General features: G+C 45.8%; 1 protein-coding gene and 1 long non-coding RNA gene across 2 annotated transcripts in view; both read right to left on the bottom strand.

Annotated features, from left to right (window-relative positions):
- Positions 1-15,997, bottom strand: part of LOC146198853 (synaptogenesis protein syg-2-like) — a 307,237-nt gene that overhangs the window by 145,116 nt on the left and 146,124 nt on the right. The window lies entirely within an intron of this gene.
- Positions 13,594-14,913, bottom strand: LOC146198858 (uncharacterized). The gene is made up of 2 exons (XR_014704732.1): positions 14,503-14,913; positions 13,594-13,807 (listed from the first exon to the last, which is right to left on the bottom strand). It is a non-coding gene; the product is annotated as an uncharacterized LOC146198858 (long non-coding RNA).

The raw sequence follows: 15,997 nt of genomic DNA, 5'->3' as shown, positions 1-15,997 counted from the left end.
GAAGCGAAAAGCCATGGGCTGTGCGATGTAAGTGCACGTCAAAGGACCCCAGGTGGTCGAAATTTCCAGTGTCCTCCACTACGTCGTCGTTCATAGTTTGAGTCGCTTTGAGACGTAACGCCCTGTAAACCAAACCAAACCTAATCAACTTTTATTTGGATGAAAAACGAATACATCGAGAAAGGTAAAGCGTGTTTTCATAGCCCCTACGCATACATAAAATCGCGGGAAACTAATTTTGACCAGACTTCTGCAGTCAAACTTACCTAACACTCGTTGTAAGCGAACTAGAAATGCATGCTGCCTTTCGTGTTCAAAAAAACAAAGTAATTATTATTATATATGCATCAAACACACATTACATTTCATCAGGCTACGTTGCCGGAGACAATTGATGCATGCTCTATATTCCCTTCGCTGACACTATGGTAGCAGCGTCGAAAGAAGCCAGACATGGCAAATGAAACACAACCACCGGAACGCAGCGTTGTTACATGCAGGAGATAGAATACATATCGGATTTTCTTATCAGCTGTTATGGTGCCTTCAGAGAGAAAGTCAACTGCCCCAAAATTGAACCTTTCTGCTATATGATTACATATAGCAAAATGATCTCATCGGGCAGAAAACATTGGCTAAGGATCCGCACTCAACTGAACCTCGTTATACGAATAGAAATCTCGGTTAACCATGGTTAGACACAATTTAGCTTTGATTCATATTTCGCCGTTCAAGCCTTGGTCAATTTTTATTGTTCAACACTGAGTAAAGCTTCTTATTTTATGGATTAAAGTAAAGATTTTCCATCATCGCTGAAGTAGTGCGCTACAGTTTTAACATCCGAAACTTCAAGGTCACACCCAAACCGGAACTTATGAAACACCATGTCCAAGGCAGGCAAGATCTGTAGGGGAGTAAGATTCGGCCAGGTATTTTTGATTCAGATCACAGCGATTAGTACCTGCAGCTGGTTCTTCCATAGCTCTGCGAATCACCCAGCAGCACCGGTCTTATCTCGGGCAGACGGCGAGTCAAGTGGTTAGGGGCAACCGCGACTGGAAGCGAGCGCGCGGCGGCCTAAGCGTCGCAGCCGCAGTAGCAACAAGCTGCGCTTTTTTCATTGTCTTTTTCTCAACTCAACATGACCTTCAGCTTTACATGAGAGAAGTGAAGCATCGCTCGAAAAGCATGTTTACTGTTATGCCTTCAGGCAGGGGAACGGTTGTCTTGGAGTGGGATGGCTAGGTCTACTTTCACTTTACCAGATGGTTAGTGCAGGAAGACAGGCACAGGAGACCCTTTGAAGAGAAAACACAGCGGTAATTTTATTGTAAGAAACAATCGCTTGAATACAGCGGCTTTTCCCAACAACAAAAGGAAATGCAACATGAATGCCTATCATGTCGCCTGGTTGCTCCTCTTTCTAGCGGTGAAACGGCCATATACAGTGCTACTGGCACGGTCTAAGATACTGTATTTCGTTCTGAAAGATATGGAGGGCGCGCTGATATATGAACCACCGGTTTAATTTTTAATTTCAAAGGCGATGCAGTCAGTGCATTCCCCGAATGAGATAAATCACATTGCTGCCTCTCATTTTTCCCACATCTCTGGCGTGGTCCCTCAGTCTCTCATTAACTAATCTTTCATTTTGGCCTGTTTATCATTTACCGCAAGCCAGCGCTGTGGAATAAATCCTCCATTGGGTGCATTTAGCGAAGCGCTGTTAGTGTTGCATGGGGCAGGCATAGAGCAGGATATTGGTGACTTTCGGGGATGCTGTGACTGCCTTTCTGCGCTACAAAACGCTACAGGTTTGAGCAGGGCCACTTCCAAACATGGAAGGTAAATATTTGCAGCCTGAAAAAAGCATTCGACATTTCGTGCGTCAGCGCGTCCTCCATATCGCTGACAAAGAAATAAATCAAGTTTCTTAGAAATCAGTAGCTCTGGACCGTTCAACACTTAGCCAGACGGGGCAACCAGGCGATGAGAGGAATTCATGTTGCGTTTCTTTTTGTTGTCTGGAAAAGCTGCGGAATTTAAACGAGCGATTCTTATCATAAAAGCTGGGTTGTTAGCAGTGCTTTTTCTTTTCTTCAGTGTGTCTGTTGTCTCTGTCTTCCTGCGCTAACCTTTCGGCAAAATTATGCACCATATAGCAGGCAAAAATGTTCTCACATTGGAACTTCGCGTTTCACTGGCGGTGACAGTAGAACATAAGCAGTAGGAACTGACACCAATCCCTTTAGGTTTTTAGGCTCTTCAGTTTTTTCAGCTGCAAAATTAATTTTTTTTTAGACCGCAGCACTTTGGCACCCGTTCCGGCGCTTCGCGGCGTCACCGTCGGTGTTGTCCCCCGTAACCAGGTTCTGCACCGCTCATACGCGCGCCATCGCGGAGGGCTGAGAGAGTGGAGCAGAAAAGCGTCTGCTGGCATCGCATTCTCCCGGCATAAAAGTGGATTCTGCCTTGAACTCCAACGAACTTTGATGCGTTCAGCGAAACGCTGGTTGTGTTCGATGCAAAGCTCGGTAGCCTGCCTCGTCCGAGCCGCCGCCGTTCGCCACTGTGCATCGCCTGCCTATATAAATATTTGACTCTCTACCAGTTCTTTCTAAGCCATGAGCGAAGCAACCGGTGGAAGTCCGTCTGCCGCTGCGTACACAGTTACTCCGCCCAGTGCCACCGCCCAGTGCCACCGCAGCCTTTCACGTTGTAGTGCAGGCCACATATGCTTTTAGATCAAGAGCTGTTAGTGTAGTGTTTCTTGAAGAAGGAATATGTCAAAAATAAAAAGTCTGTAATTGTACATACGTGTCTTACTCAAATTTTTTGCTTCAATCTATGGAAAAGCTGAACAAACTGATGAGTTCCGATCAAATTTCTCATTAGGAAGTAACGTAATCGCCGGCAGTTTTTTGTGTGCTCCTACTTTCTCATCTCAACATTTGAATGTGCAGAATGTCGGGCCATTTAGTATCGTTCCTGCTTCTCGGCCAGTCAGAATAACACAGGAGAACGAAGGCAGCCGTGTCCATCACATTATAAATTACTGAGTGGCTTTATATATCTGCCTTTCGGCTGAGGTTACCAAAGATAGCTTACAGTCAATGAATACATCCAGAAGCACAGCTTTATTCACCCAGATATTTAATTTGTTAAAGGTGCAGCATAACTGCAGGTGCGCTGAAAGGACATTTAGTAGGCGCAGCTGTCTATTTTGCTGGCACCGTGGGCGAAATGCAGCTGATATGGCCACACGTGTCCTGGCAGCAGATCTGCCCTTTCTTCTCGCAGTTCAGATGGGCGCATGAAAACAGCTGCATGATAAGAAGGCACAACTCGTTTGGGTCCTTAACCAATTTTGGGCATAGTGGTGAAGGCCCCTTCAGCTTTGCGTCTAAGAGAAAAGAGAAGAGAGAGGAGGATATATTTCATGTTTAACATCAATGCACAACAACTCACGGTTTGCTTAGTATTGCGTGCTGCATGCACCGCCACCTTACCTATAATTTAGTCATTGCAGTGAAGTGGCAAACATTATATTTAACCATTTGGTAGAAACAAGTCAGTCTACTTAGGTGTGACAAAGCGAAAGCATGAACACGACCACAAAGGCCACAGGTTCTCTTCTCAGTGTACCGTAGAGCGCTAGCATAGCTGCCACACCCATGCTCAAGCAAGCATTCGCACGCTGAAACATCTAAGAACGCGCGCATTTTTTCGAAGGATCACATATATGAACTTGGCGTTGCAGCTGTAGAAAACGCACCGTCGCGCGCAAGAGAAGCGCCAAGGCCTGTCACTCGACTCCTCACAGCAGTGCACCGCATGCTCGTAGGACTTCGAGACCCCTCATGCCCTCGCAGGCATGGTTCGAAGGGCCGCCTTTCCATATGCGACCGCTCTCTTCGTACTGCTGCCGACGGACTGTGAAAGTTGTGCTGTTGTTACGAATGTAGGAAGAAGGAAAAGAAAATTAACGGGCCTGCTACTGGCTCTGTAGCTACAGCCGTCTCTGCTGCCTCGTGCTTACAGAGAGAAATCAGAAAAGAAAGAAAAAGAGGGAGAGAGAAAGACGCGTGCCGCAAAAGCAGTCGTCCCCCACCGAAGCGCTGGCGGGTGCAATGACGGCCTACAACAAATAAAAATTCGGTCGCAGGCTAGCACCCGCCGCAAGCAGCAGTGACCTTCTAGTCCCAGCCCTGTAGGGCCAGGAACAGCCGTCCTCCCCGTCGGACTGTGAAAGTGGTACGCCGCCGAAGGGCTTTCGTTTAAACACTCGAACTGAAGCCACCTCATTATACCTCGTTGACATAGCTTTAAAGACTTGCAGTTGGGAGCAACGCAGAACAGCGTGCACTGGCTAGTCACACCCAATATATTTATTTATTTTTCAGAAATAAATAGGAGCAAGAACAAAGTATAGAATAATGCCTTTCAATGGATCTTGCCCCATACACAGTTTGGCACGACAGTGATTGTACATAGACACAGATACCAATATGTTTCACATTAGTAGCTTCCAGAAAAGTGATTTTAAGTGGATGCGACCCAGCATTCAAGAACACACACTAGCTCGAAAGACACATCAGCACTACAAAAAACGCAGTCGGAACAGAATTATCAAATTGTATGTGAGAAGCAATAAAGATATAACAGCAATATTCAATAAAAAAGATGCCGAAGAGATAATAAAGACCCATAATACACATAGAGAGAGAAAGAGAAAAAAAGCTTTATATAGTGCAGAAAAAAATAATAATAATGTAGAGCTCCCGTGGTTGAGTCCTTATTTCAGGGCTCCCGCGGCCTTTGCTGCCCAGCTGGCCCGTTCATGCAGCCAAAGCTGGGCTTTCGATTCTGAACTGGACAGCGCAGCCGCCCGCTGCTCCGGCGTGGTGTTGTGAATTACACGCATTGCATCTCCTTTCTGGCAGGCCCATATAATTTGATAAATTGGCGGCTTCTGTCCACACCAGGGACATGTGTCCCTGTATACGGTCGGATGTATCTTGCTGTAAAAGACAGGCATGGATAAGAATTTGTAGCTGACCCCAAGACACCGACTGCTTCCTGTTTAACTTGTGGGGCGGAGGATATCGTCTTCTAGTCCCCCGGTAGTGCACCAAAATGTCTGCGTAAGTACTAGTCACTGCCTCGGTCTCTTCAGCCGCTGACCTCCCTCGGTTTGTAAAACCTCCAGCTATGAGATCGGACTGGATATTCCCGGTAATGCCGTCGTGCCCCGGAGCCCAAAGTACGAGTTGTTTTTCGTCACTTATCGCACCGGCCTTCAAGATGGCGGCCGCCTTTTTGCCAATCCTGCCGTTGGTGAATCCCGGCTTGCGAACCGGTCATTACTACCAGCGAAGGCCCGGACCTATTGCCCTCAGCGACCGCTAGAGCAATAGCGGCCTCCTCGGCGTGAGGCATGGTGCAGTTCCGCAGTGAGGCGCTCATTTTCTCCTTTAGTTGGAAATATATCACCGTCACCACCGCGGCTCTTTCGTTTGAGTACATCGCCGCATCTACATAGACGGTGTTCTTGTTCTGATAGGTCTTGGCTAAGGCTTCCGCCGTGTTCCTACGCCTACCCCCATGAATGACAGGATGCATGTTCTTGGTAATCAACGCTACTGCAAACGTAGACCGGATCGCGTTCCGTATGTCTGTCGTCCGTTCAATCTCCAGTATGTGGTCATGATAGCCCAGTCTTCGGAGGAGAGCTCATCCCGCCGTAGTACGTTGTAGCCTTATCTTCTAAAAGACAAGCTGCGCTTCCTTGTGCTCTTCGTATACGCTTATTAAGCCAAAGGTCATTAAATTCGCGTTTGCCGTTTTTATTGGCAGCCCCAGCGCTGTCTTGTATGCCTTCCTGAGGATCCACTTCCCTTTCTGCGTCTTCCATTCTTCCACTTTCTCTTTCTCTGCCTGGCTCCGGTGCTGATAAGGAAGACTATACGTGGCTCTGCTTACCACAAGAGCCCGCACTAACTTGATCGTGTCGTCCTCCTTCATTTCGTTTCTTCTATAGGTCAGTCGCCTAATAATTCTAGTTATCTGTGCCGCAGATTCAGATAGCAGTATGATCGTGTGGTCCAACCACAGATTGGACTGAATCCACATTTCCAACACTCTCAGCACGTGCACTTCTGGTATGCGAGCCCCGGCTAGCATAAAGGCGAGGTCAACTTTACTGTCGTATCGGGGCCTATATGCTCTGAGAATTTCAGATTTTGTGGGCAAACACGAAAGTCTCCTAGGCCTTGCGTAGCAGTCGACACAGTTGGTTGCTGCTTGTAGTCTCTCCTCCTTGAGACCTAGCGAGCCCTCCGTCGTCCAAATCGTTATGTCATCGGAATATATTGCATGCCAAATGCCGTCTATGGCGTTCAACTTCACCGCTAAACTAACCATAGGGATGTTGAAGAGAAAGGGCGAGACTACAGATCCTTGAGGCGCACACTTGTTCGGCATCCTGATCTTGTCCGATTGCAAGTCGCCGGTCCCTATAGTCGGAGTCTTATCCGTAAGGAAGGCCTTGACGCAACTATGAATCTTTCGCCCGTAATGTAGATTGCTCAGACCCGATAGTATGGCTTCATTTCTAACATTTTAGAACGCCCTTTGAGGTCGAGAGCCGTGATCACGTGCTCTCCATACTTTGGCACGTTACTAAGAACCTCTTCTTTCAGGAGAAGGACGCCTTGCGTCGATAGATTAGGCCAGAAACCAAACATTATGTGTGGCATGAGATCTTTATCTTCCAAATAGCTCTGAAGTCTGACCATGACGATCCTTTCATACAGTTTCCCTGTGCATGAGGTCAGTGAGATAGGTCGCAGATTCTCTAAACATGGCTTCTTGCCTAGCTTGGGGATGGTGATGATTTCTTAGTGCCAGCCCTCCTCCGGCACAGTCTCCGCCTTCCAGTGGTCATTCAAAACTTTCGTGATGCTCGCAATCTGTTCTGCTCCTAGATTTCTTATAATAGCGTTGCCAATTTTGTCTGCTCCCGCCGCCGTGTTCTTGACAGCCATTCTGGCCGCCGCGTACACCTCGTCCTTCGTGACTGGACGGTCGTGTTTCTCATTTTCAGTTCCTCGATACACTTTTGTGCAGCCGGGAATGTCCACCTCCCCTACGTACCGTTTATGAATCTTGTCTAACAACTCCTCATCGTCTGCCAGGTATATGTGGGCGATTCGGTGAAGCGCCTTTCTGATTTTAGCCTTAGGCTTGGCCAGGTCGATGAGATTCCTCAGCTACGCCCAAGTCTTGGCTATCCCTAGCGTTCCTTTCAGTGAGTCGTACAATAGTCAACAGTTTTGTTTAGAGAGCTCTTGCGCATACTGCTCTGCCTCAGCAGTGAACTCGGCAATCTTCAGTTTGAGCTTCCTGTTTCCCTTCTGTCTGCTCCACCTGTTAGCCATACTCCTACGAGTTTCCCATAACCGCCATAGATGGTTATCAATTTCGGAGACTGCGTTCGTCCTTTTCACGGTCTTTGTGGCTCTTTCGTCCCTTGTTCCACGCCTCGATAGCTTGAATTAGTTCCTTGTCGCAATGTTCTCTAAACGCATTCCAGTCAGTTATTTTCACTTCTAACTTTCGTCTGACCCTCGCGGTGGCCAACGATATCATAAGGATGATGTGATCATTTTTAAGGCTCTCGTTCGTGTTTTCCCAAGAAACGATGTTCATTACAAAAGCTGGGTCTGGGCACGTTTCACTGGTGACGCTTTTGCTCAGTCGAGTCGGTTTCATAAAATTCATTACGAGGTCCATGTCCGCTTACGCAGCATCTTGCGCCAGGTTTTTGCCCTTGGTGGTTTCTCGTACATATCCCCAGCTCTTGTGTTGCGCGTTGAAATCTCCTAACACGGCCAGACCGTTATCCCTGGCTACCTTTCTTGCGTCTTTGATTAGTAGCTCAAAGTCAGCATTCCTTTGCCTGGACGGGCTGTACGCATTCAAGACGAATATGCTCTCTTTACCTCTCGTGTGCAGTATGATCTCGGTTAGCACATGCTCGATATCTGTGTTGAACGCCTGGTATTGAATCGCCGTCGCTGTTTTGGCTACCAGGGTTCCCGCTTTCCCCTCTGTCTGATTCTAATACTCAACATACCCCGAAAGGCTAAGAGAGCAGCAAGTTTCCTGCAGTGCTATAATATCTGGCTTGATGAGAACCGTTTGCATGTAATATTTTAAACTGCACTGCTTCCTATGGAAGCCGCGGCGGTTCCATCGCCAGATTCCTAGTATTTTTGTATCTCCTCTAGCGTGTTTGGCCATTATGCTTGGACCTGACTACCTTGGATCAATTTTCTTTCGCTCACCGTGAACGAAGGCCCGTTGTACGCCTTTTCCTTACCTTTCTTTCCCCCATGCTCTTCTTTCCACAATACACAGAGACAAGCATGAGCACACTAAAGTAATGCTATGTTATTTTCAATGAAAATGGCTTTAAAAGTTTTTGGGAAAGCCGAATAATTCTCGTACTTGATTTAAAATGGTAGCTATCTGTTATTCAGTATGTTGTCTTCCATAATTTATTCTTGTTTTTGGTGGTCACAGGTATTCTTTACGGAATGTATAGGAAGTATTCACATTCGAGGTATGTGCGTTGTAGTAACGTTTTTCTTTCGTAATATACTGTAGCAATTTGAAATGATAAACTTAATTGAGCTTTAACATTTGATATTTCAAGAACAGTGGCTTTGTTCGAAGTCGTTCTGGTGGCCCGTGATAACGGTCAAGTATTATAAGCTCTTTTTTGTGCAAAAATTATCAGTTTATTGTAGTTTTGACTGGATGTAGTGCCCCAGACTAATACACAGTAACAAAGCTTCGAAAGGGCACTTCTCAACCATGGAGGGACTAGAGGACATATCCTAAACAAGCAGCGGACTGTTCTGCGGACAAGGCAATTAATATGAGTATTCCAGGATAAGTTTTCCTAGAACCACACATCCAAAACTTTTTGTGCATTGGTTCTAGCTATTATTTTGCCATCGAACAAAACCTCTATTCCAATATTCCTGTGCTTATTTATTGGCGTGAACAGTGCGTATTTTGTTTTCGTAACCTTCAAGTGCAGCTTGTTTACGTTTAACCAGACAGACAGGTGGGACAAATAACTATTCACAGCATGTTCAATCTCCGACAGTGAATGGCTGGAGAAAAAAAAAAGGTTGGTGTCATCTGCAAACATAATCATGTTTGGGGTATCAGGAATACAGCACAAATCATTTATGCACGTTATGAACAGCAAAGGTCCAAGAATGAATCTTTGAGGTACTCCTTTTTTTATTGGAAGAAACGAAGGTGTATATTCATACATGCTAACATATTGTTAACGCTTGGATAGATGCATTCGCGAAGGCATTTTAACGAGCTAGTAAATAAATAGAAATTAAGCGAGTGGATTCATTGTAATCCACGATAGCTTCTACTCAGTGCACATTTTCGTTCATAACTTCGATGCAGCTCTTGTCCTATCGTGATATGCAGGGTACATGAACGTAAAAACGTGGCATAAGGGCGGATGGTATGCAGTGAGTATTGCGTGACGGAAACTTACGGCCGAGGTCATTAGCTACCTAAACATTACTTAGTTACGGCCAGAGCAACTTAGTGAAGCCGTTCTATGAAGTTGTTAATTGAATGAAAATAAGGGACTGAATTCATCTTAATCGAGGGTAACTGAGCTCACTGCACACCTGCATTTATAACTTGGATTGAACTCTTGTCTAATCATGATATGCCAGAACTATAGACGTCATAAAAGGGCATAAGGGCTGATTGCAATGGAAACTACGCGACGTGGACTTATTGCAAAGGTAATCAGAAAACTAAGAGAAAAGAACACGTCTATGCTTCACTACATCCAGAGTTGTTTCACGTGCAGTTAGAACGTCTTTTCGTGATTGCCTACACTTCTACATATTTCTCCATTTTAATCCCGCCACCGTCACAGTTACTTAAGAAGAGCAATGAAGCCTTATTAAAGGAAGGGTAGGAAGCGTTTTGCGGAAAGCTATCGCTTTGCAAGTTATTCGTCAGCAGGAGACTGTTCGCTCAAGTGGGCAACGTGCAATGCCCGTAATCATTTCTTTCTTGCTCCTACTTTCGGTTACTGGAGAGGCACTAATTTTTTTTCTAGCACGTGCAGAGCAGACCACTGCTGTTCTAGGAAATCGATAACTCTGTTTTTTTTTAAAGCGTGCATGGAGCTACATATGGCTCTCTTTGATAGTCAACAAAATCAACATGAGCCGTTTAACTTTCGAAGGCAGATCACCTAGACAAATACCTGCTAAGAAGGCGAGTACAAACAAATTTGCAGCTGACTTAAATTAACCGAATGCTAAGTACGTGCGCTAGCACGTCGCGTTTTAGTTCGCTGTCGGTTTGAGTCTAGGGTTTTAAGGCGAGGCTTCATGAAAATATTTTCTAAATCGGTGGTTGGCGACCGCAGTCGTACCATATATGCTATGAAATTTTGGTACCGCTCAAGGCACCATAAGAGGGAAGTCGATGGCGTTGTGTTCTGCATTATGGACGAAAGTTAATGGAGGCTTCGGGCCTGCATGGACACTTCGAAGCAGCGGCATTTCAGCACGACGGATTATTGGTTCCAGCGATAGCACAATGCTCTCATGCAATTCCCGGACAACGAAGCTGATTTTCTAGCGCAGCCACGAGATCGAAGCACAGGCTCAGCGGCGGTGATGCCATGTGTTTATTTTATTTCTTCCTACCCACTGTATCGATAGACGGCGTAAGTGGTCAATGTTATAGCTAGTTCCTTTTATTAACCACACTAAACAGGGCTGAAATGGCCTTAGACAAGCACAGAAACAGCAGCGTATCGTCGACGTCAGTGCTTAAGTGCTAACGCACCTTAGTACTTCCTAGGAGCGTTAAACATTATTCCCTTAAACAATAATTAAACATAAATCTCAGGGATTACCACATTAATCCCTGGCAACATGGACATGTCCCAAAGTTTTCAATCGACGTCGTGTGTTAAATAAAAACGGCTTGTTTCCTACAGAAGTCGTCACGTAAAGGATCTGCTATCGACTTACCTCGGTTTCTTCTCGTAACTAAGCCCATTGTGAGGGAAAGTTCGACAGTAAGACAAAGCATAAGTACAAAGGCGACTACCGGCATAGCCGCTGGGCTGCGTTGGTGCATCGTGGTTATTCTGGGGAGCGAGAACGATGACTAAGTCTGGCGAGACCCTCTATATACGCGGGAATGGCTGAGTAGCGTCAGCTAGGTGACTTGTTCGTCAACGATAGCTTTGAGCCTGACTGTGAAAACGATAGCGTGCATGGAGCTGTATTTTTTGTTTGTTTTCCTCAACCCCACCTCTGCCAACGGCTCAGTCTCTATATGACTGTCGCCGACAATTCATACTCGAACTTCTGACAAATATTCTATTATGAATAGAGAAGTCCTTGTTTTTGGTTTGCGCAGAACGTTAAATGTGCTTGAACAATAAAGAGAAAATAAATCTCGGACAGAATTCAGCATCACATTTGTTCTTCCTTCATTAAAATGCCGCATTGTGAAAAAGGTTTTTAAGCCGTAAAAGATCTGCAATTGTTGTTTTATCTTCAGTGCGTTCCATATGGCATGGGGAGACGGACATACACAATCGCCACCTTAGAACAAAATCTTGATGTCTACTTTTGTGTATTCCGCAATTAAAGCACGATGGTTCGATTTTATTAGGGTTGAGCGAATAGTGTCTTCCCAAGCTGAATCGAATACATATGGTGGATATATGAGCAATTTGTATATACGAGAATACCTTTGCGGATATACGAGCAAAATGACCAGTAGTAGCGAGCACTAAAACGCTATCAGCGGCACTGTTTTTAGGTACATTACGTACGTAGTTGAAGCTACAGTTTTTAAAAAGACGCTATAGGAATATTTTATGAAAGACGGAGTAGGTGTTATATCGCACTTTTTTACTCCTTACATGGCCTATATACGAAGCTCTTACATGATCCACACAGCCATTGCTGGGCGGTTGGAGATTGTCGAAGAAATTTGGTTATAGATTATGTAGCGCTCCTTAACAAAAAGACCGCTAAGTAAGGAAGAGCGTTGGACAGGGAGACAAAATCTCTTTATTTCTATTACCCGCTTGATTAGAGAAAATATTAACAGAGTTGAATTGAACAGGTAGGAATGAGGGCCGCCTAATGGAGAATGCTTCAGTAATCTGAAATTCACTAATGACATTGCGTTGCTGAATAGCCCAGGTGACGAATCACAAAGGTTGATCAATGACACTGAGAAGTAAAACAGTACTACCCGATGTCCAAGTGCATATAAACTATCTTCCAGACTGTCCACAAACATTGTAGCACTATGAAAGAAGTGTCATAACAAGTGCAGATGCGGAGCACTTTCTCTGGGGCAGTGACCACGCAGGCAGTGGCCGCCTACGGCTGATCTACTTTGATCCCGATTCCCTTCTTTTTGAATGATTTAGTGTACCTTTTGACTTGTATCGTGACGCCTACAACGCACTCTATATGGGTGTTCAATGCGTTCGCTTTCAGCGCATCATTTTTCTTGATTTCCACATGCAACAGACTCGAATTGGCGTGACCGCTCTTGCCGTCCCCAAAATTCGCCTCGATATATCGTACACTTTTTCCTCATAAATATCATGGGTCATAGTATCATACGTCAGCACGAAAAGTGTAGGCCTTGTAGTGAGCATTTTCTTAAGTCGAGAAAGGGGGGGAAGGAGTGGAAGGAAGGCTATAAGCGTTGAAGTTCTGCCATTTCGTCTGTAATCTTAAGCGCATCAAACGAGAACAGGAAAACAAGAGCACCCACCGTGACAAAATAAGATGATGCAATTTGAGAGGCGAAATTATGTGCATTGTCCACAATTATCTACTGTAGCGTTAGAAAGAAAACTATGTTAACACGCGAGTATAGAAAACTGGGCGAGTTGGATTGGATCCATGCACGAGTATAGAAAACTGGGCGAATTCAATTGGATTCATCTTAAAGCAGCGCGAAACACAAGACAAAAGAACAGGAGATGACACAAGCGCTTGTGTCGTCTCCTGTTCCTTTGTCTTGTGTTTCGCGCTGCTTTAAGATGTTTTTCACGAAAGCACTGAAAAGCTCGGGGGCGAAACTTCGGTGCAGTCCAGTGTCCGGGGTCTACGAGAAATAATGGTTTGAGGTTCTGAAATCGAAGTCAATAAATAAGAAAAGGTTACAAATGAAGTCGAACTTGGCGAGAAGGTACCTGCAATTGGTGTGTTTGATGAATTTTCTAAAGTAAAGTGGCGCAATATCTGGTGTGGTAATTGAACATAGGTCCTCTGCGTGCCTAATGAGGACGCTACACATAGGGCACAAAGGCTCTTTGGTCCAAGCGCGTTAAAGTATGACCTAGAGAGGAGTTTTGGCGTGTTTGACGTACCAACTGGTGCATGAGTATTGCACAAGAGAAAGGCGCTGTTGCGTTGAACTCATGAGGCGAAACTGAGCGACATCAGTTTTTTTCTTCTAACGAAACAAGCAACACGACTGAGCTACCATTAACCATTTTATTTCAAAATCCCGTTATTGTTCACAAGAATATTTCATACTAAGGTTCCCATCAAGCACATGTTGTCACTCGGGTTCTGCTGTTTAGTTTTTCGGGCTCCTTAGATTCCACTCAGTTCTGTTATACACTAGGTCAGTCGGGTTTTGCCCGACAGGCAAACTGCAGGACCGAACCAAGGACATTTCAAATCGGCTCCTCCTGAAAAACAAGTAAAGAAACAAGGCAGTATAATTTAAAAGTTGCATGCAGTAGAAGACCGCTATAGTAAACGCGGATCGCCCATAGATGACTGTACACTTTCCCTTCTTCATATTTGGTAAACATTCGTTATACAAAAGCCCGTCAGCCGCGGCGACGAATTCCCACGAAATGACATCGCCGTACGTACGCTACCAAGGATCGCGAGGAAATTCTCTTTTTAAAAAAGAATGATAATAACAACAAGCGTTTTCAAATGGCTTTACCACTAGACCCAACTGTACTAAGAAAACACAACTATACTTAAGCCCTACAATCCTGAGGAAAAGCATGCAGAGCGTAGGGGGAAAAATTTAAACCTGGCTACAAACATAGGAAGAAGGCGGCACGGTGTGTTTAAAATGTAAAAGAGAAATAGCGCAGCAATAAAAAAGAGAAGGAACAAAATTGCCGAACGTTTACACAACACTGTGGACCCTTTCGGCACAACCAGATCATTTTGTCTTTTTTTTTTTTTGCTTTTTTCATGCTCTTGTTCGGTATTAAATTAAATGTCTACTTGAAGCATTTAGCACTGCTCCTAATCATTCAACGTGCGACGCATTGATGTTGCTGTGACGTGTGTTACATTACGATTTTCTGGACAAAAATTAAAAAAAAAATCATAAATTCGTCAGGGAAACTCGTTTGCTCACCTGTCAGACGCAATGTGAACCTCCGCAGCCTTTGGGCCGGCATTCCATGCCGCGAGCGGCGCACTCTTCATCCGTGCATTCCTCGTACTCGCAGTTGGACCTGCGTATCCTGGAGTTTGGCGGTGCCGCCGAAGCGCTGCCGCAGGCCACTAGGCACACGCCTACCAGCAGCAGAACTAGGAGAGTGGAGGCTTTCATTTCCCTGCCAATGCGGATGCGTGCGTGCTGTCCCGGACCTCTGAAGGACAGACGATTGAATGGTGCCTCTTCGGTTGTAAGCGCCCCTTTTATAAGCGGCCGCCGATGCCTCCAGCGCTCGGCCCCAGGCATACAACCTTTTATCACAACGTCAGCTGAATTATTTGGGCGTGCCTCGCTGGCGCCGTGGCTTTCCTGGGAAATCCGCCTGCCTTTGCGCCGTGGCGTCACATGTATGCAACAGTTTTGTTCCTTGTGGGATATTTGTCGCTTACGGCAGCTGTAAAGGATGAACCGATATTGGCTTGTGTGAAGAACATGTGATAATTTGATAAAAGACGAAAAAAAAAACACGTTTGGAGAAAGAAGAAGAGGAAATCGTGAAGGTTGGCTCGAGCAGCGCGAGGCACGAGCAGGGGGAGAACAGGCGAGCAGCGGAGCCGATCGGCTGTCCAAGGAGCTCGGAGCGGTGCGTCTTCTCCTAGGCCTGACCCGGGGATCCAGACCTGGGGCCTGCCGGCCGTATCCTGTCTTGTTCTCCTATTTTCCACGAAGCTCGGAACGGTGGTTGGGCCCGGGAGTGCCACAGCGCCAGCTCTTCACTGTCACGAGCGTTCGGCGCCGTGCTGAGCCCAGGCACGTCGGGGAGGCCTGACGCATCGGCCGTGGAAAGGCAACCCGAGGCCTCTTGCCTCTACTGGGCCCCGTCCGGTTGCCTAGCCTTCCGCTGGGCTTACCGAGGCCTTACTGCACCGACCCTGAAAACCTCTGACCACCCGGAGCGTCTGCACCGGCTTCCCCACCAAACGAACTGGTGACTGTAAACACTTTAGTGTTTAGTCTTCGTCCTACTTGCTTGTCCCACTCTCGTCCCGTCCATATGTGTACATAAATTATTCGTTGTTAGTTTGGTCAGTCTGATCGTCTATTTAGATTGCTGTCTCTGAATAAGCCACAGAACATGGTGGCCAGAAGGTTTAAAGAAAAGAACCTCACAGCTTGTGAGAAGAGAACGCTTATCTGACATGCGCTGCAGCGGCCTGATAGCCAAGCCTGAGCCCGTGCACACGTGGCGAAGTTTGTTATAAGCAGGTAAGTTTTTTTCAGTGCGATGCAAAGAATAGAGTCAAGTTCGTAAACAAAATAAAGTGTTTCAAAACACATCAATGCTCTCTGCCCGATCCTAATCGAGCGCTGCGAAAGAATCAGATGAAATAATGAATGAACAGCGCTAAAGGCGATTTGATTTTGATTTTGATTTTGCGGGTTAACGTCCCAAAGCGACTCAGGCTATGGA

Source organism: Amblyomma maculatum, chromosome 2, assembly GCF_055883805.1.
Source record: "Amblyomma maculatum isolate TAMU_Amacu chromosome 2, ASM5588380v1, whole genome shotgun sequence".
Lineage (NCBI taxonomy): Eukaryota > Metazoa > Arthropoda > Arachnida > Ixodida > Ixodidae > Amblyomma > Amblyomma maculatum.
This window is presented reverse-complemented; position numbering and strand designations above follow the sequence as displayed.